The sequence below is a fragment of the Hemitrygon akajei genome, chromosome 31 (assembly GCF_048418815.1).
Source record: "Hemitrygon akajei chromosome 31, sHemAka1.3, whole genome shotgun sequence".
NCBI classification, from domain to species: Eukaryota; Metazoa; Chordata; class Chondrichthyes; order Myliobatiformes; family Dasyatidae; genus Hemitrygon; species Hemitrygon akajei.
In genome coordinates this window covers 7,429,840-7,443,915 of record NC_133154.1, presented here as the reverse complement: position 1 = coordinate 7,443,915, position 14,076 = coordinate 7,429,840, and the positions used below count along the sequence as shown (strand labels likewise).

At 40.7% G+C, this 14,076-nt stretch overlaps 1 protein-coding gene across 4 annotated transcripts in view; it reads left to right on the top strand.

Annotated features, from left to right (window-relative positions):
- The first annotated feature begins 7,249 nt into the window (after nucleotides 1–7,249).
- Nucleotides 7,250–14,076, top strand: part of scaf1 (SR-related CTD-associated factor 1) — a 70,016-nt gene continuing 63,189 nt past the window's right edge. For 2 of the 4 annotated variants that reach the window (XM_073034105.1, XM_073034103.1), the window contains exon 1: nucleotides 7,251–7,371. The gene's annotated coding sequence lies outside the window, so the exon portion shown is untranslated. Of the gene's footprint in view, nucleotides 7,372–14,076 lie in introns of all 4 variants that reach the window. The other 2 variants (XM_073034106.1, XM_073034104.1) reach the window with 2 other exon arrangements.

Below are 14,076 nucleotides of genomic sequence, written 5' to 3'. Positions count from 1 at the left end.
GGATATTTTTTGCTTATGTATTAATTGTTACTTTCTGTATTTGTAGTCTTTTGTCTTTTGCACATTGGATGGAGGAAGCCATTCTTAGATTCTATTGTGTTTCTTGTATTTACTGTGAATACCCACAAGACATTGAAACTCAGGGTTGTACAGTATATGGTGACATTTATGCACTTATATAACAAATTTGGTTTGAAATTTGAGCTTTGAGATTTTATGTATCTCATTTTCATTGCTCATATTGTGTATTATGGTGTACAGTTCTGGTCACTGAATTATAGGAAACATGTCAACAAAATAGAGAGAGTACAGAGAAGATTTACTAGAATGTTACCTGGGTTTCAGCACCTAAGTTACAGGGAAAGGTTGAACAAGTTAGGTCTTTATTCTTTATAGCATAGAAGGGTGAGGGGGGACTTGATAGAGGTATTTAAAATTATGAGGGGGATAGATAGAGTCAACGTGGATAGGCTTTTTCCATTGAGAGTATAGGGGAGATTCAAACAAGAGGACATGAGTTGAAAGTTAGGGGGCAAAAGTTTAAGGGTAACACGAGGGGGAATTTCTTTACTCAGAGAGTGGTAGCTGTATGGAACGAGCTTCCAGTAGAAGTGGTAGAGGCAGGTTTGGTATTGTTATTTAAAGTAAAATTGGATAGGTATATGGATAGGAAAGGAATGGAGGGTTATGGGCTGAGTGCGGGTCGGTGGGACTAGGTGAGAGTAAGTGTTCGGCATGGACTAGAAGGGCCAAGATGGCCTGTTTCCGTGCTGTAATTGTTATATATTACTAAAAATTTAACATTGGCATAGGACAATTTTCTTCTTGAAAGCTTAAAAACCCGTGGAATCCATAAAACTTTAAGACATAGAAGCAGAATTAGGCCATTCACCCCTTTGTATTTGCTCCGCCGTTCAATCATGGCTGATTGATAATTCCTCTCAACCCCATTCTCCTGCCTACTCCCCATAACCTTTGATGCCTTAACCTATCAACCATAAGACATTGGAGATGAATCTAATTGCCTGACTCTTGACCAGAGGTTTCCAACCTTTTTTTTATGCCGTGGACCCTTACCATTAATCAAAGGGTCCGTGGACCCCAGGTTGGGAACCCCTGCTCTAGAATCAGAATTGGCTTTATTATTACTGACTTTGTGTCTGCAGGTTTCGCAGCAATTTGCCCCGCTTACATGATGAACTGAGACCGAGGCTTTGGGCCTATTCTGAGCTACTCTGGGGAATCGGATCTATGGGCTCAATTTTGGTTCTGAATGTTGCTGCTTGCTTCTATTGTTTACATGATTTGTTTTTTTTCTTTCTCTGCACATTGGGTGTTGGTCCTTATTGTTTCTTAATTGGGTTCTTTTGGGTTCCTCACTTTGTGACTGCCTGAAAGGAGACAAATCTCAAGGTTGTATAATTTATACATACTTTGATAATAAATGTGTTGGCGCGTGGCCAAGTGGTTAAGGTGTTGGTCTAGTGATCTGAAGGTCGTTAGTTCGAGCCTCAGCTAAGGCACTTAACCTTGTCCTTGAGCAAGGCACTTAACCACACATTGTGATGCCAAGCTGTATCAGCCCTTGCCCTTCCCTTGGACAACATCGGTGGAGAGGGGAGACTGGCAGCATGGGAAACTGCCAGTCTCCCATACAACCCTGCCCAGGCCTGCGCCCTGGAAACTTTCCAAGGTGCAAATCCATGGTCTCTCGAGACTAACAGATGCCTATATATGATAATAAATGTACTTTGAATCTTTGACTATGACAGGAAGTTTGTTATTTTGTAGCAGCAGAACAATATTGGTAAAATTACTAAGAGCTACAAAAGAGTTTTTCTCTACTAAGATTCCATGAGCCGTGAGACCTAGTGTTTCCACTACAGAAACAACTTTAATTTTAGTGGCTAAGGAGCTTTTGACTAAGTTGGACGTGAAACTACATGAGGAAATATCAGACCAGGTGACAGAGCTCGCTCCTACAAGTTATGTTAGGGAGGAGAGTGGAGCAGATGTTTAGGTACTCAACAGATGGAGGCACAGCTGGCAATGGCAGTGTGAAAAACATTATGCAATGTAACAATGGAATTGATCAGAAAGACAAAGTCCTCTCTTTTTCCCCCGTGCCATCAGATTTCTAAATGATCCATGACCTCAAGAGACTACCTTTTTTCATTTTTTAAAATTTTGCAACTTAAAGTAATTTTTATGTCCCATACTGGAGTAAAACAACAAATTTCAGACCAATATGATTCCCTCAGTGGTCTTCACAATCCTTTGTAAGGGCATTGGACTGTGAGAACAGCTAAGAGGATCATAGGGGTCTCCCTACCATCCACTGGGGACATTTATCAGGAGCGCTGCGCACACAGGGCCCTTGGTATTATTAAGGATCCCACCCATCCATCCAGCATCCTCTTTGACTCTCTACCATCAGGCAGGAGACTCCGATGCATAAAGACAAGAACGGTCAGGATGGGAAACAGTTTCTTCCCGCAGGCTTCTGAACTCCTTGCCGCATCGTATTCGAAGTGTCACTAGTTAAACTGTGCACTTTAGTTAGTTATTTATGTGTGTTTCATCTGCAGACTTTATCCTAACTTTCATAAGTTGTGTGTTATGTGCTTTACACCTTGGTTCGAAGAGACATCTCATTTCTATATACATTATATGGTTATATATGTTATATACATGTAGTTAAATAAAAATGCTGTGCAACATAGTTTTTCTACTTCTGATGGAAGGTCACCAACCTTAAGGTTTCTCTCTCTACAGATGCTGTCTGATCTGCTGAGTATTTCAAAGTTCAAAATAAATTTTATTATCAAAGTATAAGGCATTGGTAAGGTCGAATTTGGAGTATTGTGTGCAGTTTTGGTCACCAAATTACAGTAAGGATATTAATAAGGTTGAAAGAGTGCAGAGAAGGTTTACAAGGATGTTGCCGGGACTTGAGAAACTGAGTTACAGAGAAAGGTTGAATAGATTAGGACTTTATTCCATGGAGCGTAGAAGGATGAGGGGAGATTTGATAGAGGTATATAAAATTATGATGGGTATAGATAGAGTGAATGCAGGCAGGCCTTTTCCACTGAGGCTAGGGGAGAAAAAAAACAGAGGACATGGGCTAAGGGGGAAGGGGGAAAAGTTTAAAGGGAACATTGAGGGGGGCTTCTTCACGCAGAGAGTGGTGGGAGTGTGGAATGAGCTGCCAGATGAAGTGGTAAATGCGGGCTCACTTTTAACATTTAAGAAAAACTTGGACAGGTACATGGATGAGAGGTGTATGGAGGGATATGGTCCAGGTGCAGGTCAGTGGGACTAGGCAGAAAAATGGTTCAGCACAGCCAAGAAGAGCCAAAAGGCCTGTTTCTGTGCTGTAACATTCTATGGTTCTATATGTCATTTTCTCATGGACATACTAAATCTACAGAATAATAACCATAACAGAATCAATGAAATCTGCCCAACTAGAGCATTTAATCAGAGTGCAGAAGACAATAAACTGTGCAAATACAAAAAGAAATAAATAATAATAAAATATAAATAAGCAATAAATATTGAGAACATAAGACAAAGAGTCCTTGAAAGTGAGTCCATTGGTTGTGAGAACATTTTAATGATGGGGCAAGAGAAGTTGAGTGAAGTTATCACCTGATGTTTGAGGGATAATAACTGTTCCTGAACCTGCTGGTATGAGTCCTGAGGCTCTTGAACTTTCTTCCTGATGGCAGCAGTGAGAAGAGAGCGTGGCCTGGGTGATGGAGGTCCCTGATGATGGATCCTGCTTTCATGTGACAGCGTTTCATGTAGATGTACTGAATGGTTGGGAGGGTTTTACCTGTGATGTACTAGGCCAAATCCACTACCTTCTGCAACTTTTTCCATTCAAGGTGGTTCTATACCCAGGCTGTGACGCAGCCAGTCAATATACTCTCCACACACATCTATAGAAGTTTGTCAAAGTTTTAAATGTCATTCCAAATTGTCGCAAACTCCTCAGGAAGTAGTGGCGCTGCTGTGCTTTCTTCGTAATTGCACCCACATGCTGGGCCTAGGACAGGTCCTCTGGAGTAATAAGGCCTAGGAATTTAAAGTTGCCTACCCTCTCCATCTCTGATCCCCTGATGAGTACTGACTTATGGACCTCTGGTTTCCACCTCCTGAAATCTATAATCAGCTCCTTGATCTTGCTGTCCTTGAGTAAGAGGTTGTTGTTATGAAACCACTCAGCCAGATTTTCAATCTCCCTCCTATATGCTGATTCAACCCCACCTTTGATTTGGTCTACGGCAATGGTGTCACCAGCAAACTTGAAAATGGCATAGAAGCTGTGCTTGGCTCCATGGTCAGGAGTATAAAACGAGTAGAGCAGGGGCTAAACACACATCCTTGTGGTGCACCCGTGCTGATGGAGATTGTGGACGAGATTTTGTTGTCAACCTGGACTGACGGGGTCTGCAGTTGAGGAAATCAGGATCCAATTGCACAAGGAGGTATTGAAGTCAAGGTCTTGGAGCTTATTGATTAGTATTGAGGGGTTGATGGTGTTAAAAGCTGAGCTGCAATCAACAAAGAGCGTCCTGATGCATGCATCATTACCCTCCAGATGTCCCAGGGTTGAGTGAAGTGCTAATGAGATGGCATCTGCTGTGGACCTGTTGCTCTAGTAGGCAAATTGGAGCCTCTCAGGCATGAATTGATAAGTTTTGTCACTAAAATCTCAAAACACTTCATCACTGTGCAATTGGACGATAGTCATTGAGGCAGTTCACCACACTCTTCTTGGGCACCGGTATAATTGAAGCCTATTTCTGTTTCTCTTTCAAATGTAGTCCTGTCTAGCATGGAGTCATAGAACACTATAGGACAGAAATACATTCTTCAGCCCATCTAATCTGTGCTGAACTGTCTACTCCCATCGACCTGTACCTGGATTACATCCCTCCATATCCTTCCTATCCATGTACTCATCCCAATTTTTCTTCAATGTTGAAACTGAACCCTCATCCACCATTTCCAATGGCAGCTCGTCCCACGCACTCCCCACCTCATGAATGAAAAAGATCCCCCCTCATATTCCCTTTAAACCTTTCGCCTTTCACCCTTAACCCATGACCTCTAGTTCTAGGTCACATCCAACTTCAGTGGAAAACACCTGCCTGTATTTACCGTATCTACACCTCCCCCCTCATGATTTTGATGGATCTAGTAGTACTAATTATTTCCCCACCCACTTGATAATGGGATCTCGTATTTCAGCTTTGAATGGCAGACTTCTCCAGCAACAAGGTAACCACCAGAGGAACTTGGCACCTCTTGAAGCATCTACGAAGGGAAACAGTCAACATTTGGCCCAAAGCATCGATTGCTCATTCCATAGACGCTGCCTGATTTGCTGAGATCCTCTGGTATTTTGTGGTTGTCGCTCAAAATTTCTAGCTATTGCAGAATCTCTTGCAGTTATGATTTGCCGGTGGATCTCACAGCAGGTCAGAATGGATCTGTGGGTTTCATAAGGTGGACTGTCCATTTTCCTCCATGGATGCTGCCTGACCCACAAAGTACAAAATGTACAAAGTAAATTTATTCTCAAAGTACGTATATGTCACCATATTCAACCCTGAGATTCATTTTCTTGCAGGCATTCACAGTAAATACAAGAATCGCAACAGAATCAATGAAAGACCAACAGGACTGATATTAACTAATGTGCAAAACACAACAAACTGTGCAACTAGCAAAGGAAAGAAATAAAATAATAATAGTAAATAAGAAATAAATATTGAGAATGTGTCCTTGAAAGTAAGTCCATCAGTTGTGGTTCTTCCAGCATTGTTTTTGTTCCAGATTCAAGTGCCTGCAGTCTCTTGTGTCTCTCCAACAGAGTTCTCAGCCAGACCTTCAGCCCCAATATACGAGGGCTATTTGTAAACAAAGCATTATTACCAAGAGTTTCATATAGTAAATAGCGTACAGTAATTAAAACATGATAAGGAAATATTTCACGCAAAAAATAATTACATGTTCCATACGGTCCTTGATTAGTAAGAGCGTCAAAAATAGAAGGCAGAGAATGGGGTCAAGAAGGAAAATAAATCAGCCATGATTGAGTTGTGGAGCAGACCTAATTCCTTTCCAATGTCTTATGGTCTAATTACAGATTTCTGGTCTTTCTTTCTTCACTCCTTCAAACTGCTTGGGATGATGTACTGTGTTTTGCTGTGGTTCTATAACAAGTACTGTTGTGTTTCCTACATCTTTAACACTGGTTTAAAAAATAATCAAACTGGTTCAAGTTAGCCCGTGCCTGCAAAGCCGGCTTCCGTGTCCAAATGTGAGAATTTGACCACATTGACTCAGGTCCAATGTTTGTTGTGTATTAAAAGCCCTACACAACTAAAAATGTTTGATTTGCTGAGAAACTTGAGTTCATCAATAAAACACGGAGATTTAAAAAAAACTATATCAAATTTTTCAGCTTATAGGCAAAATACTGTGAACACTTACTAAATTTAAAATTAACACACACAAAATGCTGGTGGAACGCAGGTCAGGCAGAATCTATGGAAATGAATAAACAGTCGACGTTTAGGGCCGAGACCCTTCTTCAGGAAACCTGCTGAGTTCCTCCCGCATCTTGTGTATGTTGCATTGGATTTCCAGCATCTGCAGACTTTTTCGTGTTTATAAATTTAAAGATTTGTTTTATTATAAAGTGCGTTCATTTGCATAAATGGCGCATCTCTCCAATACATTAATTCTTTATTACTGATGACAAGGAATTCAAATTATATTGATTCAAAGGTGATTTTACTTCTGTACGAAAGAATATTAGCAGAAACCTGAACTAAAACCTAACCATCGCATTTTCAAGCGTAATTTTTCAAATGCTCGCCAAAGGGGGTAACCGTGTCGCAAAACAGTGGCATTCCCCTTTAAGAAACCGCTCTGCGGCTTCGTGAATTTCCGTCACAATTCGGCGGTCCCGCCGCCCCTACTCTCCTATTCGGCAATCTCCGTAACCATTCGGCAACTTCCGTGCCTCTCCATCCTCCCCTCGTTCTTCCCCGCTTCCGCTCGGCTCCCCCCTCCCAGCCGGAGCCGGTCCGGCGGCGCGCCGCGCATCCTGGGAATTGCAGTTCTTTTTCCTGCTGCGACGCCTTCGGGCTCCAGGGCGAATGCGAGGGAAGTTAAACTACAACTTCCGGCATGCCGGGCGATGCACGCGCTTGCGCATTGCGCGGGAGATCGGACAGTGCATTGTGGTAAGATGGTGGCTTCTCCATTGTTCAGCTGTGTGTTTGCAAGAGGAAAAAATCCCCTGAAAGCGATCAGTGGAGGAAATAAGGCTTGAATTTCACATGTAAGGTAATATTAAACTCACTTCTGTAAAAAGGAATGGAGTTAGCGGGAATCTGGTGCAATTGAATTTTGACTCTAATGGATTAAGAATCTATTAATCGCAGTACAGCAGGGCATTAACGGGTATTTCTGGCCAAAGAGGGTGAAATATTGTAGTCCACAGTAATATAATGCTTATACACCACGATAATCTGTTTTCTCTCCTGTTTTCCCCCTATTCACTCCTGAATTATCAGGATCTAACTTAGTGATGGCGGGGAGGGGGGGAAGAGGTGTGGAGGAATGGGCATCATCTCCCGTCCTCCACTTTCTACCGATCCCTCTCCACTACCATAAACCACCCCCCACCTTAACACAAAGCAGTATTTGAAATTATTCCACAGTCACCCTGGTGACCAGATCACGGCCCCATCCTGTTGCTGTCTCTACTTCCGTCTGTCAACTTTGGGGCAACATTTATAATAGTTTTAATGTTTCTGGCTATATTTCTCCCAGGAAAATATCAACATATATTGGCCCTGGGTCTGCAATATATAACGTATAACTTGTCAAAAATCTTGAAGAATGCACATGTCTTCTGTTGCACCTGTACAAGCCATACGTGAGTGAAAATATTTCTTGGAGGATTCATTTTCTGTGCAGATATAAGCTGGTATTTTACTTTAATTCGTGTACATATTTTGTGCATTTTTTCATCATTGCTTTCAGGATGTCACTGTCCATGGAAGTGAAACATTTCTGTTTAGGTAACGAGTTTGCTGAACAAGATTGTATGATTAGTAGGTGCTTTGCAATGTGTCACATTCCAAAACTTAGTGTATCCTCCTTCACTGTCTGATAATTCTCGTGTTAGTTTGGAGTGGCTTCGCTAACTAATGTTGTGGTAATAATGTGCCCTGTATATACTAGAGCAGTGGTTCCCAACGTGGGGCGTACGCCCCACAGGGGGGGTAATTTGATTTTTAAGGGGGGCAATTCGAGAATGAGTTATTAACAGTGAATTTTTTCTATTAAGTCTGTGTGAGTATGAGTGTGTGTGCGCGAGTTAATACATATGTGTATATACAGTATGCATACATAAAAATACTTGTGTATGTACATGTGTAATTGCGTCTGTACTGTATATATAGTGTATCACCATCATTACAACCATCAAATGGCTTTCATAAATTAATGAATTGACTGATGTAGGAAGGAACGAATGAACAAGCCCGAACGCGTAAGAAACATGTACGAGGTCGCGCCAATGCTGCTTTTTGCAGTAGCTTTCGGTTCTCGGTGGTGTAAAAGTGTGTACATTGCATCATCTCTTTTAAACGGTGTATCTGTCTTTGCTGTAGAAACGAATTGGCATTGTTTTATTTATTTATTATTATTATTATTTTAATATCACTTAATGTTCTTTTTTTTTACAATTTCTTAGTAATTTCTTCCTCAGAACTTTAACAGTCCTTTGGTTCTTTTATTTTTCTCTTTCATGAATGCCATGTTCTTTGGAAGCTTGTTTAAACCAAGTTAATGGTCTTTTAGGCTTCCTCCAGGTGAATAGGAGTTCACTTTTTGAATAATAAGAATTATATATCACCACAGGGGGCATCAGGATTTTAGAGGTGATTAGGTGGGGCATGGCCAAAAAAAGGTTGGGAACCACTGTACTAGAGACTGGATCAAAAAAATTTACACTTCATTGAAGATGATTGCAACTATTGTGGTTTTATGGTTTTTCTCTTTGCTATAGTTTGTGAGTTCTGACTTTAGATGTGAAAATAAAATAGACAAAAAGGACTTTTAATGATAAAGTAACTGGAAGTAGAGAGGGGAGGGTGTGCATCCAGAGATGCTCTTCTGCACACCACTGTTGTAATGTGTGGTTACTTGAGTTACTGTCACCTTCCTGTCAGCTTGAATCAGTCTGGCCTTTCTCCTCTGACCTCTCTCATTAACAAGACATTTTCATCCACAGAGCTGCCGCTCACTGGACTTTTTTTGTATTTTGCACCATTCTCTGTAAACTCACATTCGACGCCATGCTGTTGCTTGTGGTTGAATTTTGACTTGTATCGAGTCCACCCAATGAGCCCTGTACTTAATTTCTTGCTTTGTTGTGCCATTCATCATCCTGCTTTGTGGTGAGTTTATAGGGATTTTTGTTTTGGAGGTGTGGGGTGAAATGTATAGATTACTGTGTTTGTAGAGATAATTGCAACAGGGTTGATCTTCCTGTCAGGAGATCCCAATTTCTCCCCCAAATACCTAATCTCTACATCAAATAGCACAGATTCAAATATTAGAAGATACTGTAAAGCTTTCCATTTGGATTCATTGGAATTAAAGAGTGTGATAGCAGTTCTGACATTAAATTAACAACCCTAAAGTTTGTGAATGAGTCCCTCTTTAGTAAATTGTAAAATATAAGAGAGTAATTCTGCTAACACATGATAATCCCAAAGGAAAAAGAAAATCCTGAAAGCTAAAGGACTGTTAATATAAACTTATTAATATTTTGATAGTAACAGACACTGAAAGGGTAACTTTCAGCTATTTGGAGTGAAGTTTGGAAATATTTGTACGTGCAACGTGTTGGAGGTCTATGGATCAGAATCAGGTTAATATCACTGGCACTTGTTGTGAAATAAGTAAACTTTGCAGCAGCAGTACAATGCAATACATGATCATCATGGCTTTGGAGATTTTATGTGCAAGACGTGAAGGCTGGCGGGCTGGTAGGTGAGGGGTTTCAGCCCAAAACATTAACTGTACTATTTTCGGTAGATGCTGCCTGACCTGCTGAGTTCCTCCAGCATTTTGTGTGTGTTGCTCGAATTTCCAGCATCTGCAGATTTTCTCTTGTTTGTGACATGATCAATGTTCCCTCCAATTTGTACTGACCAGCATGTGCAAAACTCTTGTGCTGCGTACGTTTTTGCCCAGTGACAACATATGCGCACTTAATAATTTCTTCAATAAAAGCAGTGTAAATAAGCCCGCAGACAAATCATTATAAACTCTATATTGCCAACACTGTCTGCATCAGAAACGGGAAATGTGATTGAGTACGACCGTGAAATATGCTTAATATGCCAATGAGGTAGAGGGAGATAACTTTTTGTGTGCAGTTTAAATTCTTTTGTGTACTAGTAGCAAAAGACGTGTGAACATTGATAATATAGGGGAAAACTGTAAATTACAGTAAGCATATACCTATATGTTAAATAATTAAGTTAAATAAGTAAAGCAAAAACAGAAATAAAAAGTAGTGAGGTAGTGTTAATGGTTTCAATGGTCCATTTAGAAATCAGATGGGAAGAAACTGTTCCTGGATCGTTAAATATGTACCTTCAGGCTTCTGTACTTCCTTCCTGATGGTAGCAATGAGAAGAAGGGATGGGGTGATGGGGGTCCTTCCGCTGCCTTTTTGAGACATCGCACCTTGAAGATGCCCTGAATACTATGGAGGCTAGTGCCCATGATGGAGCTGACTAATTTAACATTAACTTGAACTATTTAAAATCCCACAAATTGTACTTGACACTGAATCAATTTGCTGTTTTAAATAACAGATTGATAGGCTTTTGTTAATTGAGAGAAGTTGTTGTATAGGATCAGATTTAATATCACTGGCATGTGTTGTGAAATTTCATGTCACATGCCGCTGATAATAAACCTGATTCTGATTCTGAAATTTGCAAACTTTATGGCAGCAGTACTATGAAGTACATGATAAATAAATATAGAAGAAAAAAAACTTGAGTTACATTAAGTACAGTATGTGCTTTCAGGCTTCTGTATCTACTTCCCAATGGTAGCAAAGAGAAGAGGGCATGTCTGGGACGGTGGGGGTCCTTAATGATGGATGTCACCTTCCTAAGGCATTGCTCCTTGAAGGTGTCTTGGATACTACGGAGGATGACTTATTTTACAAGTTTCTTCAACTTACTTAGCTCTTGTGAGTAGCCTTCCCACCTACCCCCCCATACTAGGCAGTGATGCAGCCAGTCAGAATGTTCTCCACAGTACATTTGTAGAAGTTTTTGAGTGTTTAGTTGACAAATGAAATATAGCTGCTGTCTTGCTGTATGTTGGGCCTAGATTAGGTCCTCAGAGATATTAACACCCAGGAACTTGAAATTGCTCACTCTGTCCACTTCTGATCACTCTGTGAGGATTGGTTTGTGTTCCCTCATCTTACCCTTCCTGAAGTTCGCAATCAGCTCTTTGGTCTAGCTGATGTTGAATGCAAGGTTGTTGCTGCAACGCCACTCAACTAGATGGTATATTTACCTCCTGTATGCCCTCTCATCTTCATCTGATATTCTACCAACAGATTCTTTATCTGAGATTCTATTATAAGAATTTATAGATGGCATTTCATTTACACAGTCATAGTTAGGTCAGCCATAATTTTGTTGACAGGTAAACAGCCACTCTTACTGAAAACATGTGTGATTCTTGGTGAGACCACACCTGGAATATTTTATAGGGCTAGTTTCCCTTTCACAGGAACAGTATGCTTGCAGTAAAGGTTGATTTCTGGGGTGGGGGATTGTCCTGTGAGGAGACATGGAATAAGAAGTTTTCTCATTGAAAACATGAAAAATTCATCCAGACCTTTACTATGTACATCAGTAGCCACTTTATTAGGTACACCTGCTCGTTAATGCAAATATCTACTGGTAACTATTGATGTGGTATGTCAACAAATACACTCAAAAACTTCTATAGATGTAATGTGGAGAATATTCTGACAGGCTGCATCAATGTCTGGTATGGGGTGCTACTGCACAGGTCCGAAAGAAACTGCAGAGGGTTGTAAATTACTAGCCTACAAAGTACCCAGGGCATCTTCAAGGAGTGGTGTCTCAGAAAGGCTGTGTCCATTATCAAGGACCTCCAGCACCCAGGGCATGCCCTTTTCTCACTGTTATCATCAGGTAGGAGGTACAGAAGCTTGAAGGCACACACTCAGTGATTAAGAAACAGCTTCTTCCCCTCTGCCATCCAATTTTTAAATGGACATTTAACCTGTGAACACTACCTCACTTTTTAAATGTATATTATTTCTGTTTTTTGCATGATTTTAACCTATTCTCTATATATATATACTGTAATTATTTTACTTATGATTATTTTTATTTTATTTATTTTCTCTTCAGTTATGTATTGCATTGAACTGCTGCTGCTAAGTTAACAAATTTCACAACACATGCCAGTGATAAAAAACCTGATTCTGATTCTAATCAGCCAATCATGTGGCAGCAACTCAATGCATAAAAGCATGCAGACAAGGTCAAGAAGTTCAGTTGTTGTTCAGACCAAACATCAGAATGGTGGAGAAATGTGATCTAAGTGACTTTGACTGTGCAATGGTTTTTGGTGCCAGATGGGGTGGTTTGAGTATCTGAGAAACTGCTGATCTCCTGGAATTTTCACGCACAACAGTCTCTGGAGTTTACAGAGAATGGTGCAAAATACAAAAAAAAAATCCAGTGAGTGACAATTCTATTGGTGACAATGCCTTGTTAACAAGAGAGGTCAGAGGAGAATGGCCAGACTGGTTCAAGCTGACAGGAAGGTGACAGTAACTCAAATACCACACCTTGCAACAGTGATGTATAGCAGAGCATCTCTGAGTGCACAACACATTGAACCTTGAAGTCGATTGGCTACAGCAGCAGAAGACCATAAATATACACTCTGGCTACTTTATTAGGTTCAGGACCTACCTTATAAAGTGGCCACTGAGTGCATTTGTGGGATGAAAGATTTCCTCTCTGGAATATCTAGAACCAAGGATCACAGTCTCAGGATAAGCAGCAGGCTATTCAGAATTGAACTGAGAATATATCAATTCACTGAAAGAATCTTTGGGATTGCGGACCAGACAGAGGGCCAGACTGGCTTCTTGCAACATACACAAAATGCTGGAGGAAGTCAGGTCAGGCAACATCTATGGAAAAGAGTAAACAGTTGATGTTTCAGGCCAAGACCCTTCATTAGGACCAGAAAGAAACAGGAGAAGGCAGAGTAAGAAGGTGGGGGCAGGGAAGGAAGAAGTACGAGGTGGTAGCTGATAGGTGGAACTGGGGAGGGGTGAAGTAAATAGCTGGGAATTGATTGGTGAAAGGGATAAATGGCTGGAGAAGGGTGGAGAGTTGAGGGCCATAGAGCTCAATGCTCGATGCAATGCTCCTCAGACAGGATGAAGAGATCAATACTCCCCAATGCCATTCGGCTTTACAATTCAACCGCCAGGAGTAAGATATGTTAAAGTGCCGGGGTTAGGACTCAATGTATTAAGTAAACTACTTAAGAACTTTTTAAAAGCTATTATTAATGCTTTTTGAGAGGGTGATTTTAGATGCATATCATATTTTTACTGAGTTAAGTATTGTATGTAATTAGTTTTGCTACAATAAGTGTATGGGACATTGGAAAAAATGTTGAATTTCCCCATGGGGATGAATAAAGTATCTATCTATCTATCAAGGAAGGGGAGCTATGAGAGAGCGTATCACTGAACACCTGACGAAGGGAAGATTTATGTTTTTTGTTTTTTAGGGGTTTAGTTAACCTGACTGGCATAGGAGACTTGGTGATGGGTTGGAGGGTGGGGGAAGAAACTGCAGAGTCTTACAGTTCAGAGTCACTCTGGCTCGTGGCTCTGAGAATGGCCAAAATGGTAGATGCCATTCAACCAAGATACTGAATCAA